Source organism: Pan troglodytes, chromosome 7, assembly GCF_028858775.2.
Source record: "Pan troglodytes isolate AG18354 chromosome 7, NHGRI_mPanTro3-v2.0_pri, whole genome shotgun sequence".
Lineage (NCBI taxonomy): Eukaryota > Metazoa > Chordata > Mammalia > Primates > Hominidae > Pan > Pan troglodytes.
Genome location: NC_072405.2, coordinates 35,534,670 through 35,555,986, shown reverse-complemented (window position 1 = coordinate 35,555,986; position 21,317 = coordinate 35,534,670). Strand labels below are relative to the sequence as shown.

At 37.8% G+C, this 21,317-nt stretch overlaps 1 long non-coding RNA gene across 1 annotated transcript; it reads right to left on the bottom strand.

The window, feature by feature from the left end:
* Positions 1 to 252: 252 nt before the first annotated feature.
* On the bottom strand, positions 253 to 4,594 carry LOC112204180 (uncharacterized). The gene is made up of 2 exons (XR_002937682.2): positions 4,520 to 4,594; positions 253 to 997 (listed from the first exon to the last, which is right to left on the bottom strand). It is a non-coding gene; the product is annotated as an uncharacterized LOC112204180 (long non-coding RNA).
* Between the last annotated feature and the right edge of the window lie 16,723 nt (positions 4,595 to 21,317).

The window sequence follows — 21,317 nt, the reverse complement described above, 5'->3', positions numbered from 1 at the left end:
GAGGGGTGGCTGTAATTGCTAGCTTTAAGGAGCAGCTACTCTAACCTAGGCATTGTCCTAAGCACATTATGTGTTAACTCACGAAAGCCTCAGAACAGCTCTTCTGGTAAATACCAGTAATAGCCTCCTTAGATCCCCAAATTAGTAAGTGGTGGATGTGAGTTTTAAATTTAGGTGATCTGATCAAAATCCATGCTCATAATCATATTGCTTCCTGAATGGATGTGTTAAATAAGAACACAGTGTAACCACTAATTTTAAAGCATATTTACTTTAATAGACCCCCAAATTTTGTTGGTCTGCACAACACTGAGAGGAAATCCAAACAACCAACAAAGGCCCTATGTAGTTTGATAGCAAGAGGTAAACCAGCTGGAGTGAATGTACCCTATGCTAGAAAAGCGGGCTACAAGCATCTCGGATACAGAATTCCCAGTTGTTTTTGTTTTTTTCATTCTGAGGAAGGTAGTTTCAAGCTTGGTTTGAAGAGCTTAATAAGATCATTAAAAATCTGTATTAAACAAATTTTGTTCTGCCTTCCTTACCACATTGGCTTCCATTTGGGTTGGTTACCTCGTGGTCACAAAGTGGCTGCTGTTGTTGCTTTGGGAATTATATCCTTGCACAACTGCATCCACAAGCAGGAAGAAGTTTCTCCTGCCCACCTCTTCTTCTTTGGGAAGAAAACCCAAATCTGTTCACTTCTCTTCAGGTCTTTTGGACTCATGTGGTCATGTTCTGTGTTCAGGTTGCCAGGCTGGTAGAGGGTAGGGAAGACTTCCTCCAAAAAGGCCAGGCTGCAGTGGTAGGCTGCAGGTGTGTCACATCTGTTCTAACACTGCTGCTCATCCCTTGTCATTCTGTGCTGATTACAACACATGGCAGAGGCAGAGCTTAAACTGGAAAAGGACTTTGCAATGTCTCCAAAGAGCTGTTGTCACCAGATAGAAGATCTCTTAGATTTGTGGCATTCCAGATCAAAGGTTTGGGTAGGTGGCTAAAAGAGAAGACCAAAGAGGTGTTTAGCGGATTGGGGAAAAGAAGGAGGAGATGGGTTGAGAAAAATAGGTGGTGGATTTTTATCTGACATGGGTTAGGCTGGAGATGGCAAAATATTTTCATTTCTTATGCCAGCTTCAATCTCTGGAGCTATCTGTAGGCTCTGGGACCCTGTTTTGGGAAGAATTCTCCTGGTAGAGGGAACATTGACACTTCTAGTCTCTATATTGAGAATGAAGTAGGAGGTCAGGCTGTCAGTAAGGAAGATGCATGGAACAGCTATTGGGTAGGAAGGCAATATAATGCCTCCCCCACCAAGAAAGCTTCCAGGTCTCATATTCAGGACTAGACTGTGACTGAACCTATCCCTGCTAATTGGCAATTCTGAAGCAGTTATTATTCCAGATATTGCTGATTAAATGGGGAGCCCAGAATGTTCATCATTCTCCAGTCAAAACTATAGTAGGCCAGGCATGGTGGCTCATGCCTGTAATCCCAGGACTTTGAGATCCGTCTGAGGCGGGTGTATCACCTGAGGTCAGGAGTTCGAGACCAGCCTGGCCAACCCCATCTTTACTAAAATACAAAAATTAGTTGGGCATGGTGGTGCATGCCTGTAGTCCCAGCTACTCCAGAGGCTGAGGCAGGAGTATTGCTTGAACCCAGGAGGTGGAGGTTGCAGTTAGCCAAGATCGTGCCACTGCACTCCAGCCTGGGTGACAGAGTGAGACTCCATCACAAACAAACAAACAAAAAAACTATAGTGGCATAATATCCTGACATGTTCTTGACAAATCTATTGACTTAATGTTTCCTTCATTTAATCACAGACTTTTGGGCTGGACAATCCCTTAGAGACCATTAGTCCATATCCTTCATTTGCCAGACGAGGAAATTCATGCTTAGAGAGAGAACATGACTCTTCCAAGATCATACAGGTCACACAGTGGTAAGGGCAACATTTCAGTTCAAATCTCTTAATTCAAAAGTTATTTCAGATTGCCCAGGCTGCATCTTCAAACAGCAAAGCAGGCAACTTAAACCATGAAGAAATACATTAGAGATGGTAAATCAACAGGATTGAAGGAGCACGGTGTCTGGTAACTGTAGGCTCTGACATCCTCCTCTCTTCAACAGAGCCACTCAGGTACAGCCTCTGCAACTTGTTCTTCCACTGCTCCCCCTCCCATAATTGGTGCTATGTAACCTCTAATAATTCAGGTGTCTGACTGATGACGTATTAATGAAAAGCCAAAGACATCCAGCAAAGCCTAGATCCTTCTGTGCTTATGCAAATGGTATTACTGAATGCCACGAGCTCACTAGGGAAAAATTGCATGGTGGGTGGGAAGAGTATCTCAGTATACAGGGAAACCAAACAATGTTTTGAGTGCCTGTTCTAGACATTGTGCTAGGTGCTGAGAGACAACGCTGGGTAAATACAGTTGTGGCCTTTGTTCATGGAGCAAAGAGACTGGAGGGGAAGACAGAAAAAATACCTGAAAATTAGGCTGGAATAAAAATGATAAGTTCTCTGTAGGGAAGGACATGATGCTAAGAGGATGTGCACCTGGGAGACCTGACCTAGTCTGGGAGGGTAGGAAAAGCTTCCTCCAAAAAGGCCAGACTGCAGTGGTAGGCTGATGTGTCACATCTGTTCTAACCCTGCTGCTCACCCCCTGTCGTTCTGTGCTGAATACAACACATGGGAGAGGCAGAGCTTAAACCGGCAAAGGACTTTGATATGTCTCCAAAGGGCTGTTGTCGCTGGATAGAAGATCTTTTAGATTTGTGGCATTCCAGGTCAAAGGTTTGGGTAAGTGGTTAAAAAAGAAGACCAAAGAGGTGTTTAGCGAATTGGGGAAGGAAAGGAGGAGATGGGTAGAGAAAAACAGGTGGTGGATTTTTATCTGACGTGGATTAGTCTGGAGATGGGAAAATATTTTCATTTCTTATGCCAGCTTCAATCACTGGAGCTAACTGTAGGCTTTGGGACCCTGTTTTGGGAAGGATTCTGAGACCCCATCTGGACTCATTGCAAAAGAGCCCTGTGATTGATGGGAGCCGTCTGATGTGAGTACAGGAGGAGAAGAAAGTGGTGAAACACCTGCCATGTACTTGACATTTCTGACATGGGCAACTTAGCACTGTTGAAAAAAGATGGGTTTTGAACTTGCATTAGATCTTAGCTCTAAAAATGTGTAGCTGTGTGATATCATGCAAATTAATATCTCCGAGCTTTACTCTTCTGTAACATGGAAATACTATCTTAATGCATTTTTGCTACATCTCATGCTGATAGAACCAGATTGAAGGCAGGCACTGAGGGTTGACTTGAAGCTCCCTTCCCAAGAAAAGCTGCACAATCTCAACTCAAGAGAGCAGAGGGGATTCTAGAAGTAGCCCACGAATACATCCTGTATTCATTTTCTCTTGCCGCTGTAACTCAGCAGCTTAAATCTCTACCCATTTATCAGCTGTGGTTCTGTGGGTAAGGATTCTAGCCTGGGCTCTGTTGATCTCTCAGGGTCTCATGACATTGAAACCAAGGGGTTGGCTGGGCTAGACTCCTATCTGGAAATTATGGGAAAGGTCTAGTTCCAAGCTCATTCATGTTGGCAGATTCCAGTTCCTCCTGGTCATAGGTCTGAGGTCCTCGGTTCCTTGCAGGCTGCAGCTGGGACCTGCTCTGTGCAGCTGGAGGTCAGTAACATTCCTGCTCATGTGGAATCTGCATTTTCAAGCCAGCAAGGACCCATCTAATCCTTATGCTTCAAATTCTCTGCCTCTCTTTTCTGCTTTAAAGGGCTCCTGTCCTTAAATTAGCTCCACCTGTATAATCTCTGTGGCACTGCTCTAAGGACACGGCTTATCTCTGATAGCTTTGGGTCAATTGATTTGGGAGTTCAATGACACCTGCAAAATCTCTTCACAGCAGCAGCCAGACTGGTGTTTGGTTGAAGAACCCCATTTCCATAGAATGGGCATCTTGGGGGCCATCTTTGAGGTTCTGTGCACCACACACCCTAACTTGATGAGTCAGGGGAGAAAGATGGTGGCAGGTTCAGGAACACAAGGAAACACATGCTTCTTGAAATTCCTCCTGCCAGTGAGGAGCAATCTAATCTGAAAGCAATGGGAGGAACTGGAGGCTGGGGTCCCGCAGGGCTCTTTCAGGCAGAAAACCAGAGCAGCTCCCCGTCCACTGCCCTAGGAGAACAGTGGCTCCAGAAACAAAGCCAGGAAAAAAGCCAGGCACAGCCATCTGGGAACCTTGTAGTGAAGTCAAACCAAAGACGAGATTTGATAGGGAAAACTTATGTAAAATATGCAAAAGAGACTGCACAGGGGTAGATTTTCCCTCCTGGGGCTCCTCAAGGATTTTTCTTTTCAGTCACCTCCAGCTGCTGTGTCACTGAATGGTAATGTAGATGATTACCAGCCAGTCCTTTAGCTTATGCTCTGGAATAAGGACTCTACAGAAAATAGAGAGACATAAAATGGGCAGAAAGAGACTCACCAATGCCAGGGTCATGTAGAATTGTCCTTGTTCAAGGATGTGTCAACAGGGAAAATGCAATCAGACTGAAAAGAGACAAAAGCACAAAACAAGGCTTTCATAGCACTAAGTTGCATAGGAATGGTTGGTATTGCTTTGAGAAATATTTATTAGCATAGAAATATTTTAAATAGCATTTGCTTTGTCTCTATAAAATTCCAGAAGATATGGACCAAAGTAATGATGAAAGATGAGAAAATAGACTTATGTGAAATGGGCTGAGAAGAGAAAGAAAAAAATAAAATGAGATCCCTATGATATTGGGAAGTATTTCAGGAAAATAAAATGTGTACCAGAATTGAGACATGCATTAGAATTGGTTATATATATATATATATATTTTTTAATTTATAAGTAAGTGAGTAAATAAATAAATAAATAAATAAACTCACCATGAATAAAGTATTCAAGCCAAGGTGGAAAATTCTCTTAGAATCCAGAGGAAAAAGACAAATGAAAACGTTAAAAATGAACAAGACATGAACAAAATGTATGATGTATTAATAAGTACTCTTCTGGTATAGATGCTAGAAACTCATCTATCAAATCAAATGAATTTAAATATTAAAGGGACTTTATGGGGTCACATAACCAGGAGGGCTCAGGGTGCTTTGACTTCAAGGGTATTGCTAGACTGCTGTTTCATAATTGGCCATCTTAAACTATTTTAATGTTTATATTGATCAACTTTTATCCCTTGTGGCATGGGGCAAAACATTCATTTTAAAGGGTATGTTTATCTACTTATTTCCTCACTATTCATTGTGTACTAAAGTAGATAAAGTGGATCTCATTAAACAGTCCATGAGGGATATTTATTTTCCAGATCAAATGCATTTCTTTTTTAAAAAATTTGGTTTTATTTTAAGTTCTGGGATACATGTACAGGACGTGCAGATTTGTTATATAGATATAAATGTGTGCCATGGTGACTTGCACCTCTTAACCCATCACCTAGGTATGAAGCCCCGCATACATTAGCTATTTATCCTGATGCTCTTCCTCCCCTCTCCCTCAAATCCATTTCTTGAAGACCAAATTTATGCTTCTATTTCTACTTTCTCCTTCCTACTTTTCTGTCTTGGCTTCCTATTACGTATTGAGAATTTTCCACTAGGCTTGGGAATTGTTTTCCATTGAGATAAGCATGGACATTTATTTCTGTGCAAATTCTGTGTAGTCATGCTCTTTCTGAGAATGGGGAGGATCTGTGCAGCAAGGAAGCCTTGGTATTCTGAGTGCCTGGCATTGCCCCTCAAAGTGGTCTGGGAGCTTGCAGGAGAGAGTTATGGCCACCAGGTGGTGCTCTGGCTGTTTTCTTTCTGGGAGCTTGAGCAGAACTATTGTTCTGCAAAAACGTACACTTTCACGAGACAGGCTGTTACCACTGGTAATTGGGATAGGGTTGCTATGGTGATGAGAGGGTGTTGGGATGTTTATGGCTTTGGAAGACCCAACGCCTGTGAGCTATCAGATTATATCCTTTGATAATCATGGCTGGCATAGCAAGGTCATGAAAATCCGCCAAGATGGTGCAAACCGCAGTGGTCGCTATTCTTTGCATGTTCTTCTGTGATTTATGAGCTGTAACTGGAGTGTTGAGAGTGACAGAAAGTATTTCTTTCAACATGCTTATCTTACTCCACAGTGGATTTTTGCCATTTTCTGTTCATGTTTTATCTCCACCACCACCATTTCTCAGTGTAGTTTTCATAAAAATGCTCCATGAAGAAAGGTTCCATTGGTCCAACACATGTGGGAAAGATTGCCTGCTAATGCTCTTGGAGATTGACCATGTACAACAGCATATTAAAATAAATGAGAATCCTGTTACATTCCCAAAATTCACATGACAATCAAACCCTTCCAATGGAATAGTCACTAACACATAGGGAATCTATCTTCATTTTCTTCCTTTAAGGTTAATAAATATTACATTAAATACGGGTTCAATTGTAATTTAATATGTTCATGTAGATCTCCCCAGCAAGGTGTTGAGTTCTTTTTTTTTTGTTTCCAGAGTCTTGCTTGTCACCCAGGCTGGAGTGCAGTGGCAAGATCTCAGCTCACCGCAACCTCCACCTCCAGGGTTCAAGAAATTCTCCTGCCTCAGCCTCCTGAGTAGCTGAGATTACAGGCACCCACTACCATGCCCGGCTAATTTTTGTATTTTTAGTAGAGATGAGGCTTCGCCATGTTGGCCAGGCTGGTCTTGAACTCCTGATCTCAGGTGATCCACCTGCCTCAGCCTCCCAAAGTGCTGGGATTACAGGTGCGAGCCATGGTGCCCGGCCGAGTTCTTTTTCTTTGGCACTAATCAACAAAGGCTTAGTGCATAACAGAGGCTCAATAAATATTAATTGTTGTTTTGGGGCATCTAAGAAATATTTTCCAATTGAATTATCTATTCATGAATGCCACTGATTACAATTATTCCTATAAATGATCTTTAATGATAAATTTTATTGGATGAATGAATCTAGCATCCAAGACATGGCTAACAACATTAGCAATAAGTCATTTGTACCTTAGCTCGGGATTATTACCATATTCTCAAAAGACTGAAACGCTTTCACTTCTCTACTCTCCATTAATTTTCTACTTCATCACATTTTCCCTGAAGTGTTCAGATCAATATGTTCCTAGCTATTTTTCAGAAAAACACGTTTCTTCTTGTGAATAATCAATTTATGATTGATGATAAAATGTAACCCATAAAAATCCCATGAAAATGCAAGAACACTGAGTGTTTGCTTATATATATCTTGTCTCCCCAAGTAGTCATCCTCAGTAATGGGTTATTGTGTGTATGTCACCATGTCTCCTGCATTTTTTGGGAAAGTGTCATATATGTCTGAACCTCCTCCTGATGGCCAAAGAAGAACAATAGAATGGCACCCGAGGGTGGTGCTCTTTGTCAAAGCCTGTGACAGGGCACTAGATCGAAGGTATCTGACTCCTTTCCTCAGGGTAACATTATGCTATTTCCACTGATGGGCATCCTCAAATATGGCAGCCTCTGTTTGATTTTGGATTTAAACATATCTAGGCTCAAACATGTTTTCCTACAACTTACAAGTTGCACGAGATGAGGGAAGATATGTCTAAGTCTTCATTTTCTCATTTCTGAAATGGGGATGATAAAACTCACCGAATGGGGTACTTTGAGAATCAAGTGTAATAATGTATGTAATAAAACAGCAAAGTGCCTGATACGCAGCTAGGTTCTCAATAAATGTTACTTCTCCATTTACCTACTTTTTCCATTGCTTGCCTTTCTCCCAATGTCACTGCAACAGACAATAGCGGAATTCTGGGGTGCAGGGCGGGGAGAAAATAACAGGGAAAGACACCAACATCTAGAGTGGGATTTAAACAACTTCACTTTTAAATCTCTACTCTTTTCAAGCTCCACTTGATGAATCTGGAGCTGACAAATCCTCCCACCTTTCCCTCTCTGCTTTATATTCTTTTATTTCCAGCACATACAAGTATTGGTATTTTAGGCTCACAAACTATATAAATCTAGCAAAGGTGTTTTGGCTGGCAGTGCTCTTAGGGTCATAGGTAGAAGCGTACTTCATTGTAGAATAGAAGCTTTCACAATTTTACCTTGTTGTTCATGCTCAATGGCCACTTTTTGTTAGGTGATTAAGGTTCACGTTCACCTGTTTTTCTGAGCTCACTTCTCTTGTCCGATTCCTTAGCATCCATTGGCTCAGCTACCATCTTGTCTTGCTCCTATAACATGGGCTTTTTCCTTGGTGCTTATCTATCTATATTTTTTTAAACTCTCCAGTTGATGCTAAATTGACAGATTCCTTTTGATCAAGCCTACAAGTTATTTTATCCAAAGGTGGACAATTGACTTCTACTCAGGATATTTTAGATACAAATTAATATTTGTCCTAGATTTCATTGGTAATCAATGAATTATTCCTTTTCAAACCTAGTAGATCAACTTAATGACTTTAATTATCAGCCTAAATAAGAATCAATGATCCACACATTTAGCTATTCCAATAGATTATTTGACTGCAGGGAGGGTTGCATAATGATAATTTTTTTCAAAATCATTAATTCTTAGTTTTACAATACACAATCTTAAAGACATATATTTTGGCTTTTATACTAATAATCCCCATTATAAATCAGGCAGACATATATCTGAGATCTTTCTCAGTTAGCTGTTTCAACTTCACCAATTTATTGCAGTTTGAAAGAATTTGTGGATAAAGATTATAAAGAAGTTTCATGTATACAGATTGACAGTATTCAGCTGAGAGTTACCTTAAATATTTCTTTGTGAAATTTAGGCCTATTTTATTTCATTTCCCAGTTGTGTGGGTTATTGGAACCATATCTCATTTAGTAACATGGCGTCCAGCCAATGTTGCTGCATTTGTAGGGAATAGTAATTGAATGAACCATGTGTCCATCTGTTACATGTTCAAGTTCACTTTTACTTTCTCCAGTCTAAGACTGGGGACCTTTGGTCCCTGGGGAGGAAAAGGCCTTTCTTTCTATATGTAGCTTATTACTTCATTGTGCTTCAAAACAGTGATGGATTCCCAAACTCAGTGGTACTTGGGGTCTGCTGACTGATTCTGAGAGCACATCTCTGATCCCTGGCTGCACAGTGCCCATTCAGTTACTATCAGTTGTGGCTTCTCTTCACTCTTCTTCCCCTAAAATCTTCCCAGGTCCTCCAAATTTCTAAGATCTTTCATGTTCTTCTTCCCAGGGTTTACCAACTAACCATCATTGCTGAATGACCGCATGCCTTATCAGGGAATAATTTATTCATACATCACCTTCTCGTCATTACCCGGGCCTTGAACAAACATTACCTTGGCATCAACAAAATTATCTTCTTTGTCTGAGACACAGTTGCTTCCGCTATAATGTGGTGATAATAGAAAATACTTCTTTTTAAGATTGTAATGAGCATTAATCACATAACCTATGCGAAGTTCCTAGCACATTTTGGGAAGGATTATGGGCATTCCAGGAATGTTAGTTTCCTGTTCCATCCTTATTTTCTTTCTTCCTCTTTCCATTATTTGCTTTCTCCCTCCTTCCCTTTCTGTCTCTCTTTTTTCTTCCCTGCCTTCTTTCTTTTGTTTTTCTCCCTTTGAACTATACATGAATCTTTTTGGTATCTCTGAAGAATATGCTTCTCTTGTTCCTCTTTCCATTCACTCAGAAGAAGAGAAAGAGGAGAAGGGAAGAAGTTACACAAAGATTGTCTTTTATCAGAAAAAGTCCCATAAAATGATTGCCTTAAGTCGCATTAGGGGGAGCTCCAGGCTTTCTCCTGGGTTCCACCCTCCCTTTCGTTCCGGGAGCTGTGCGCCTGCATCAGGCACCCAGGGACACATTTAGGACTTTGGGTTAGGAGTTGGTGCTCTCAAGGGAGAAAACCAAGAAATCAAAAGTTCCTCCCACTTGAGATTGCCTCCTTGTTTTTCTTGAGTCAATTCCCCTTTTTGGACTGTTTCTCTTTGTAATTCTTTTCTAATTTGGCTGATGTAGGATGGCGTGGAACTTTCTCCTACTTTCAAGAAGGCAGCACTCCATGGTGCCGTCCATCTCTCAGAAGACAAAGTGGTAACCAAGTTGGGGCCCAGAAAAAAGGGTCTTGAGGCAGACAATTTAAGCCTGTCTATAAACTGGATGAAAAAGAATTCTCCCAGTAAAAGTATCCCAAGTTATCTCAGCAGAGTGTAGAAATACAAAAAGTAGTTTAGCCAAAGTCCCAACATGGATTATACTGTTCCTTTTAATCAAATATCCCCAAGAAAAAGAATATATATATATACACACACACATATATACACATATATATACACACATATATATACACATATATATACACACATATATACACACACACACACATATATATATATACACACACACATATATATATATACCTTAGGGTGCTAGTGGGTGAATATAGTTATGAAGGATGCTGATTCAGAGCTGGGTTCAGGGTTCTCTTCTGCCGGATGCGAGAGGAACTCTTACTTGAGAAAAGACTTTAGCAGATTGAAGGGCCTGTTATGAAAATAGAAGGCTGATCATTTGGAAGAAGAATCACATAGGTGACTGAAACTGTGAAAATAACTGCAAATCATGTGCACAAAGTCCCAAATGAGCAAACATGGCACGTGCATTAAGGGAGTTTCTCAAGCAGTTATCTGATACCGGTGGGAAAAAGATACATTTAATTCTCTTATTCAACTGGTCTCTAGCTGTGGGAATGTGTTGGGAAACTTTGGAACTGGTGGATATGCCGGGATTGTGTGATGGTAATGAAGATTACAATGTGAGTAATACTTATGATGATAAGATATATGGAAATGGATGAAGAGGAAGGATAGGAGATAAAAATAAAACATATCATATAAAGAAAATAAGATTATTGATATAAAAAATTATTTTAATAAAACCTGTTTAAAATACAGGGGAAAAGTGAGGCTACATAACAATCAAGAGATTAGTGTTTAAGAGGAAAAATGTGATTGCCATTGTCATAAAGGCTATGTGCTGAGAAAGATACCAGAGACAGAACCTATGGGACCGCTAAAACTCTTGGCTATATATACCTCAAGAGATGGGAGGTCAAGGTGGGAAGTTCATTTAAGGCCAGGAGTTCAAGACCAGCCTGGGCAACATAGTGGGACTCCAAGTCTACAAAAAATAAAAATAAAAAAACTTAGCCAGGTGTCGTGGCATGTACCTTTCGTCTCAGCTATTTGGGAAGGTGAGGTGAGAGGATTGCTTCTACCCAGGAGTTCGGGGCTGCAGTGAGATTTGTTTGTGCCACTGCAATGCAGCCTGGGTGCCAGAGCAAGAACCTCTCTCTCTCTCAAAAAAAAAAAAAAAAAAAGGAAAAAAGAGAACTCAGAAGAAAATATATAGATAAAAGTAATTTTAGGAGAGTTATGTCATGGCAGGAACTAAGCAGTTATACCTAGTAAGAACAAGGGGAGATTAATATCATGGTGAGTGAGATAGGAAACTTCAAAACCAGGATAAACCTTCCCAGTAAAAACAATTAGAATGGCTGCACTATACTATATATATGAAGGCATGGGTGGTGAGCTGACTACATAGTGAGGACTTCTGCTTTTAGCCAGATTGGAGAAACTAATATCAGATTTATCCTCCTGCCTTGAAACAACTAAAAAATTGGACCTATATGAAACAGGACAGCAGGCAGCACAAGATAACGGTGCCTGAGAAAGGAGAAAAAGATGATCCCAACGATGTCCCTAGTCTTTTTATTACAGTGTTTTCAGGTTGCAGTGAAGAGAGGAAAAACTCAGTCAATGCCTAGAGGTCTCTCCAGGTTGATGAAAGAGCTCGGGGTGTGAAGATGCCAAGGCAGAGTTTGCCTGACAAAGTACTGAAGAAGAGAGAGATGTGAATGGAGAGATACGGAGACCTTCAGAAGGTCCCTTTTGTATCTACAGCTGAATACTGATCTGCTTATGCAAGTGAGTAAATTGCCCAATACCAGGAAAAGATCTACACAAAGGAAATACAGGGACCAATCACTGGCACTCTGAAAGGGCTGAAAGTAATTTGTGTTCCCATGAGCCAGAATGGAAACCCTAGCAATTCATAGGGTATGCCATATAACATACAGGAAGGTATTGGCTCAACAGTGGGGCAAAATTAGCCCTGGAAAAAAGGTCACTCTCGTCCTATATAACAACACATAAAGTCTTGAAAAGATCAATCTATTACCAAGTTACTTGACTGTGTCCCAAAATAAAGGTAAGAATATTTATAGGAATACAAAAATATCCAGCAAAGGCCAGGTGCAGCGGCTCACGCCTGTAATCCCAGCATTTTGGGAGGCTGAGGCGGGTGGATCACATGAGGTCAGGAGTTCAAGACCAGCCTGGCCAAAGTGGTGAAACCCCATCTCTACTAAAAATACAAAAAAATTAACCAGGCATGGTGATGTGTGCCTGGAATCCCAGCTACTCAGGGGGCTGAGGCAAGAGAATCACTTGAACCTGGGAGACGGAGGTTGCAGTGAGCTGAGATCATGCCATTGCACTTCAGCCTGGTGACAAGAGTGAAACTCCATCTCAAAAAAAAAAAAAAAAAAAAAAAATCCAGCGCATGCTACATGACAAAATTCACAAGGGCTAACATCTATTAAAGAATCACTAGGCATGCAAAAGAGTGGAAGGAAAAAATCAATCAATAGAAGAGACTCAGAAATGCTAGCAATGATAGAATTAGTAGATAAGTATATTAAAACAGTTATTAAAACCTATACATATATTGAAACCTACATGTTCAAAAAGGTAAGGAAAACTCGAACATGTTAAGTAGAGACATGGGAGATATATTTTTAAAAAAGACACAAACGTCGATACATGAAAAATCCAATGTCCAAGATAAAAAAATACAATACCTGTTATAAAAAATTCAGGAGATGGAATTAAACACTGCTGAAGAAAAGATTAGAGAACTTAAAGTCATGGAAATCAAAACTAAAATAAAACACATGAAGGAACATTTTTTGAAAAAAACAAAACAAACAAACATTAGTAAGTTGTGGAATAGCTTTAAGCACCCTAATATACAGGTAATAGGAGTCCCTGAAGGAGGAAGTTGGGGAGAAATACACTTTAAGAAATACTGTCTGAAAAAATTCCAAATTTGATGAAAGCTATAAACACTCAGATTGCAAAGCTCAGATAATCTCAAACACAAGAATCAACTCCCTTAAGACCAGTGATCAAGAGAGTCTTAAAAGCAGCCAAACTTTTAAGGGAAAAAAAGCCAAGCAGTACGGGATTGCAACAGCTATTGTAGCCTGGCTGGCAGTCTCCTGTCTTTGTAACCAATTTAGCTATTTTTGTACCTCACTTTTGTTTTCTGTCCCTAAATACTGCCTGATAACATTGTAGATTAGAGATTTTTGAACCTGTTCTGGTTCTGAGGCTGTTCAAATGATGAATTTTTCTTTTCTCTTTTCCTTACTGAAATAAGTTCTACTAAATATAACTTGTCTAAGGGTTTTTGCTTCTAATAGTAACCACGGGAACCAAACTAAAAGTTGATTAAATTTAATATAATTATGGGCCAGTGACATTTCTTTTATGTTTATAATCTATTTACATTTTTAAGAAATCTAACAGTTTAAAGAAAATGATGTTTTTATTTAAAAAACAATGGTAAGATAATTAAAAAAAATTTTTTTTGAGACAGTCTCTCTCTGTTGCCCAGGCTGGAGTGCAGTGGAGTGATCTTGGCTCACTGTAACCTCTGCCTCCCGAGTTCATGCGATCCTCCTGCCTCAGCCTCCTGAGTAGCTGGGACTACAGGCATGTATCACCATGCCTGGCTAATTCTTGTATTGTTAGTAGAGACACGGGTTTCCCTATGTTGGCCAGGCTGGTCTTAAACTCCTGACCTCAAGTGATCCACCCACCTTGGCCTCCCAAAGTGTTCAGTTTACAGACGTGAGCCACTGCGCCTGGCCGAGAAATATTTTTAAAAATACATGTTCTCACTCATAGGTGGGAATTGAACAATGAGAACGCCTGGACACAGGGCGGGGAACATCACACACTGGGGCCTGTCAGTGGTTAGAGGGCTGGGGGAGGGACAGCATTAGGAGAAATACCTAATATAAATGATGAGTTGATGGGTGCAGCAAACCAACATGGCACATGTATACCTATGTATCAAACCCGCACCTTGTGCACATGTATCCTAGAACTTAAAGTATATATATATATACACATACACACATATATAGTATATATATAAAGTATGTATATAGTATATATATATAAATTCTGTCAATGTTTGTATATCTCTCTCTCTATATATAGACATACAAAGGTTGACAGAATTTACCACTAGCAGACCATTACTACAAGAAATGTTGAAGTAAATTCTTCAGGGAAAGGAAAAATGATACTAGATGGGAATCTGGGTTTACACAGAAAATTAAAAGCATCAGAAATGATAAGTATGTAGGTAAATATAAGACTTTAAAATAATATCTTAAATCTCTGTAAGTCTTTAAAATACAATTGACTGTTTAAAGCCAAATGATTTTTGAGTTTATAACATGTATATTATGGGGTTTATACTATGTGTAGAAGTAAAATGTATGAGAATAATGACATGAAGCCTGGGATGGGGAAAGTGGAGATATACTGTTGTAAGATTCTTATACTCTGAATAAAGCCCATCTTTACTTGAAAGTAGAGAGTGATAAATTAACGGCACATGTTATAAACCTTAACACAACCACTAAACTAATAAAAGATACATCTATGTGTGTTTATGTGTCTCTCTCTATATAAAACCACTATACACACATACAATACACTTGATGTATATATACTTGTATAGCTATATATTATATACGATGTATACTTCATATCTCTACATTATATTTAATGTATATTTTGTATATATACATTAAATATAATGTATACTTTGTATATATACTATATATAATGTATAGTTTATATATAATTCAATGAAGTATATAAAATGGAATCATGAAAATATTCAATTTGTATGAAAGAAAGCAAAAACAAGAAAAAAAAGAGCAGGTAGAACATGTAGAAAACAAATGGCAAGATATGGGCTTATATCTAACCACATAAATAGTCATATTAATGTAAATAGTCTAAACACCTCCAATTAAAAATTAGAGATTGTCAGATTGCATAAAAAAGCAGGACACAATGATATGCTATTGACAAGAAACCCACTTTAAATATAAATATGCAAATAAGGTAAAGGAAAAAGGATGGATAAATATATACCATGACAACAATGATTAAATAAAAGCTATATTAATATCAGAATAAGTAGATTTTAGAGAAAAGACTAATGAAGAAAGTCATTTCATAATGATAAGGAGATAAAATTACCAAGAAAACATAGCAATTCTAAATGCTTAGGTATACTTAATAACATAGCTTTAAAGTATATAAAGCAGAAACTGAAAGAACTGCACGGAGAAATAAACAAATCTGCAATTTGTCAGAGACTTCAATATCCCGTCTCAATAAATGATAGAAAAGTAAAGAGAAAATCAGTAAGAATATAGAAGATATAAACAACCCTATTAACAAAGCAGTGAAAAACGGTGAAGCCAACCAAAATCTGGAATAAGAAGGAAATCTAGAGGTGAACTCCCGTGGACTCTTTTCTGTTAGGGGAATCTATCAATTCAAGAAGAAATGGCTGAGTGTCTAAGAATTTGACCAGAGTTTTTGACAGCATCCTGTGCCTGTGGGTACAAAACTTACAGTTCAATATGTACTAAATATGGAAGCCCCAAGAAACACGCTGGATTGAAACTTCAAGAAGCTATACCTTAGAAACAATGCTACATAAGAAATGGATCAGGATTAACAGCTTCACATCATTTTATTTGTGAAATTATCTTTAATCCAGAATTGCTGGTGTTCCTGGCTGTTTGCAAAAAGCAAAGATAAATAATTTATAGAGGAATATATCAACATCCAGAACTTTAAATGTCTAGTAAACAATAAACAACTAGGCTTGGGAGAAGACAAGACAATACATTAAGTACCAGAATTTAAAAACAGATAACAGAAACAGATCCATGGCTCTAGATAATGGAGTTATCAGAGGCAGAAAATCTTTATTATATTTAAGGAGATTTATAAAAAAGATTTTTATATCCTCAGAGAACTAAACATTATGCAAAATGAACAAAAATTCTATATGTATAAAAATGATATTAAGAACTCAATGGCTTGTAATTATATAGTTACAAGACTATATACATATAGTTACAAGACTATATATAGTTACAAGACTATATATATAGGTACAAGACTATATATATAGGTACAAGACTATATATATAGTTAAAGACTGTATATATATAGTTAAAGACTGTATATATAGTTAAAGACTATGTAGTTAAAGACTATATATAGTTAAAGACTGTATATATATAGTTAAAGGCTATATATATAGTTAAAAACTATATATATAGTTAAAGGCTATATATATATATAGTTAAAGACTATATATATAGTTAAAGGCTATATATATAGTTAATGACTATATATATAGTTAATGACTATATATATAGTTAATGACTATATATATAGTTAAAGACTATATATATAGTTAAAGACTATATATATAAAGACTATATATATAGTTAAAGACTATATATATAAAGACTATATATATAGTTAAAGACTATATATATAAAGACTATATATATAGTTAAAGACTATATATATAGTTAAAGACTATATATATAGTTAAAGACTATATATATAGTTAAAGACTATATATATAGTTAAAGACTATATATATAGTTAAAGACTATATATAATAAAGAAAGAATTAGTAAACTGGAAGGCAGATCTGAAAAAATAGCAAGACCGAAAAACAGAGAGAAAAAAGGATAGAAAACAGAGAAGAGAGTGTAAGAGACATAGGGAGTGCACTTTGGACTCTCAGAAGGAAAGTATAGAAAGAATGAGTTATAAACATATTTGAAGAGACCAAGACTGAACAACTTTGCCAAGTAGGAAAAATGTATCAATCAATTGATAAATATCAGTTGATTGATTCAAGAATTAAGTTGCGGCCGGGCGCGGTGTCTCACGCCTGTAATCCCAGCACTTTGGGAGGCCGAGGCGGACGGATCACGAGGTCAGGAGATCGAGACCATCCTGGCTAACACAGTGAAACCCCGTCTCTACTAAAAATACAAAAAATTAGCTGGGCGTGGTGGGCGCCTGTGGTTCCAGCTACTCGGGAGGCTGAGGCAGGAGAATGGCGTGAACCTGGGAGGCGGAGCTTGCAGTGAGCCGAGATTGCGCCACTGCACTCCAGCCTGGGTGACAGAGTGAGACTCCGTCTCAAAAAAAAAAAAAAAAAAAAAAAAAAAGAATTAAGTTGCAAGCCATGTAGACATACCCAAAAAAGCACACTTAGGCACATCATGGGAAAACCAGTGAAAACTAGGCAGATGAAATAGTTATCTTCCCAACAAATGAAAGATGTTGGAAGATAAAAAAAAAAATAATGCTTTCAGATGCTGAGTATAGCAGCAGCTCAATTTTCATACCTTCCAGAAAATGAAGATGAATGAAGAAATTTCCAGAAAAAAACCAAAAACTGCCAGATGAGAACAACATTTGAGGAGAGAGCAATGATAGGGAGCTGTAAGGAGAACCCTTTCCAGAGCTCACACAGAGCTGAGAATCATCCAAGTTTCCCAAGCCAGAGTGGACAGAACACACCGAATACACAGAGCATTTGGTAGGGACGTCAGAAGGGTCATGTTAGCTTTTTATCTCCATTTGAATTTCTGCTACAGGCACCTCAAAATTAATTGTCACAAATTAAATAGCCAATTCCCACTCTACCTTTCTAAAATTCGTCTTTCCCATCTCAGTGAGTAAAAAGAAACATCCGCTTGTGGCTTAAGTCAGAAATCTGGTTGAATTCCTGATTCCTCATGCTCTCACCAACTTCATCAGCAAGTTCTATTGTTTGTTCCTCCCAGATGTATGCATTTAAGACCTTCAATTTTCTCCATTTCCACTGCCAACCTCCTCATCTCTCATATCTCCCATCTTGATTATCATTTCTCAGCTGGGCTACCATTAATTGGTATTTTCCTAGCCTACTTCCAATTCCTTCTCCACATAGTAGCCATAGGAACCTTTCATACACCTTAAATCATACTGAGCCATTCTCCTGAGCTTAAATTCTCTAGTAGTTTTCTATGGAATATGGAAGAAAATTTTATTCTTTGCCATAGTCTTGTCTCTGCAAACTTCACTCACCATAGCTTTATGCCTCCCCCTCACTACTTACCATTCATGACAGCTGATTTTAGATTTCTTAAACATGTTGGTAAGTTTCCTGCTGCGCAAGTTTTGCTCATGCTATTCTGTTAACTTGTATCCAGAAGTGATATTCAAACATTTCAGTATGGTAGAGGCCCTCCAATTTGGCATGAACTTCAGCCAATCATAATGGACATCTGGCAGCACAAGGAAAGGACTAGGCATGCATTGGCCAACAGCAGCCCAGCCTGCATGCCCTCATCACAGATTATATTCTTTCTCACCCTTTGGGTCCCAGCTGAGATGCTACCTCCTCAGAGAGGCAAGCCTTCTTTTTCTGTTTAAATAAATCTCTTTTTTTCTATTTTGCTCCATCACTATATTAGCTATGTTGGCATTTATCACAATGTTTAAGAATTTGTTCGTTCATTTGATATCTCCTTCAATAGAGTATACACTCTGCAAAAGAGAAACCCCATCGGCTTTCTTTCACAATGTCTACTTAGTGCCTAGTGTAGTGTCCAGGAGAAAGTAAGTGCTCAGTAGATATTTATTGAATGAATAAGCGAGTGAATGGCCAGGACAGGCTCACTTAAGGTGCAAACGTAACTGTGCATCTGGAGTAGATCATCATAGGAGAAGGATGTAGGATGAGGTGTGGTTGATCCTTTTCTAACTTGGTGGTGGAGTCACCCCTAAACACACAGAATTTTGAACTGGAGAACTTTGATTTTAAGGGGTTGATACTTTCTCCAAATTATCATGCAGATTTAAGGGACTGATATGATACTCCGGGGAAATCAAGTCATGTTCTACTGTAGCTGGATTAAAGGGTCTTAGAGGATATTTGTGCTGTAATAAGTGCAGGTAAGGTGTCTAAGGCTCTGGGGAGTACTGGAAGGTTGCAACTAGGAACATTTGGCAGAGGAAACACTGTTCTTATGAATCTCAGAAGCATCAACAGTAGCTACACAGGGACAGAGAGAGCCTTGGGGTGGAGAGCTATTTAAAAAACGAGCTTTGAAGAGTGGGAATGTATGCTCACTAATTTCCTTGGAATGCTAACTTTTAAAAGTGTGGATGTCAGAGTCACAGGACAGAATTGTGGACAAACTCATATTCAGTTTATGCTTGGAACACAGCAACCCAAGGAAAACCTAAAGGAAAATCATGAGTTTAAAATATAGGAGTTAGGGATGGAGGTTGCACAAAAATGACCTGGAGACTGGGAGTCCCATTTTTAAAAAAATGTCCCCCTAGGTTTTTTTCCCCTAGGTTTTCCCATGGGACAAAAATGTAAATTCCATATGCTAAGAGAAATCAGTTTGGACAAATGGTGGACTTTGCCCCTCTTCCTTCCTGCTTGGATGCTGTTATTGTCACAGATATTATCTATAGGAAAGACACTTTTCAAGTGAATTAAAAATTTTAATGTAACTTTTACTGGCTTTTTAGAAAAGCAACACATGTTTATTATATGAAATTTGGCAAGTATAGATAAGCAAAAAGAAAAAACTAAAAATAATCCTACCACTTAGGTAAAAACAGCATTTTATTCGATAGCTTTCCAATCTTTGTTCTATGCATGCGTACCTGTCTTTGCATATATATTCTAAAGTATTTCTAAAATTGAATCATTTGGCGTATACTTTTTGTAATCTGCTTTTTCCATTTGAAATTGTGTCATTAACATTTTTTCATGTTATTAATTTTTCTCTTACAACAGTGTATTTCAATGGTTGTATTAATATTCATTTGTAAGCACATATCATAACTAATCAAATTAATATTTTTTGGCAGTGAGTATTTTGACTGTTTCTTTCTCAAAATGTGTGTACTGACTTACAAAAACAGTGAGGGGGTGTTTACCCATGAGGACAAGTTTTTTGCATACATTCATATTTAATCCCCTAGGATACATTCCAAGAATTGTTAGCTCAAAAAGGATATAAAAATCTAAGACTTTTGAAATATACTGCCAAACAACCTCGCATAAAGTTAATCCACTTCACACTTTACACCAACGCTATACCATTTTCTCTACCCTCACCATTCCAGGATAGCATCATCTTTTCAAACATAGATTCCAATAATTGAATTTCATTGGTTTTATTTGTATTTCTTTCATTATTAGTAAGATTAAACACATTAAAAATAATTTTTTTGTGTCTATATTTCTTACTTTGTGAATTCTCTGCTAACATCCCTTATTTATTTGCTCTATTGGAATGTTTACCTTTTTCTTATTAATTTACACTTGCTCTTCATATCAGGAGGTTATTTAACTTTTGAAATAGTTTGGGGCATATTTATCCCAATTAGTTATATTTATTTATTTTTGTTTTGTCATTTTCTGATACACAGATATTTAAAAATTTTATTTAGTTAAATCTAGTATTTTTTTTTCCTTTAAGGCCTCTGTTTTTGGTTTAATGTTTGGAAAATTTTCCCCTACCACACAGTTATATAAATATTTATCTTTTGCTTCTTCTGATACTCTTGAATTTTATTTCCTGCCCTAAGTTTAACTACTCCATCTGGAATTCATTTGGATGTATGGATTGAGGTAAGATTCTGATTTTAAATTATTACAAACCAGCTATTTGTTAGTATTTTTGTGTAATCCTTCTTTTTTCCACATTGAATGTTCTAAATTTCTTTAACACATAATACATCCTTGTGCATATATTACAGTTTTCTGTGATTTTCTTTTCTGTCCCACTAATCTATATATTCATACCTGTTCCAGTATTATTTTAATAAATATACTTTTATACTTTAAAATAAAATAGAATAACTCTTCTAAAATAATTTTATTTTGGCTCAAATTTATCATGGCCAACCATGAAGTTAGCAATCCAGAACAAAAGAAAAACTTGAAAAACAATTTTCTAGGTCATTTCCAAATTCTA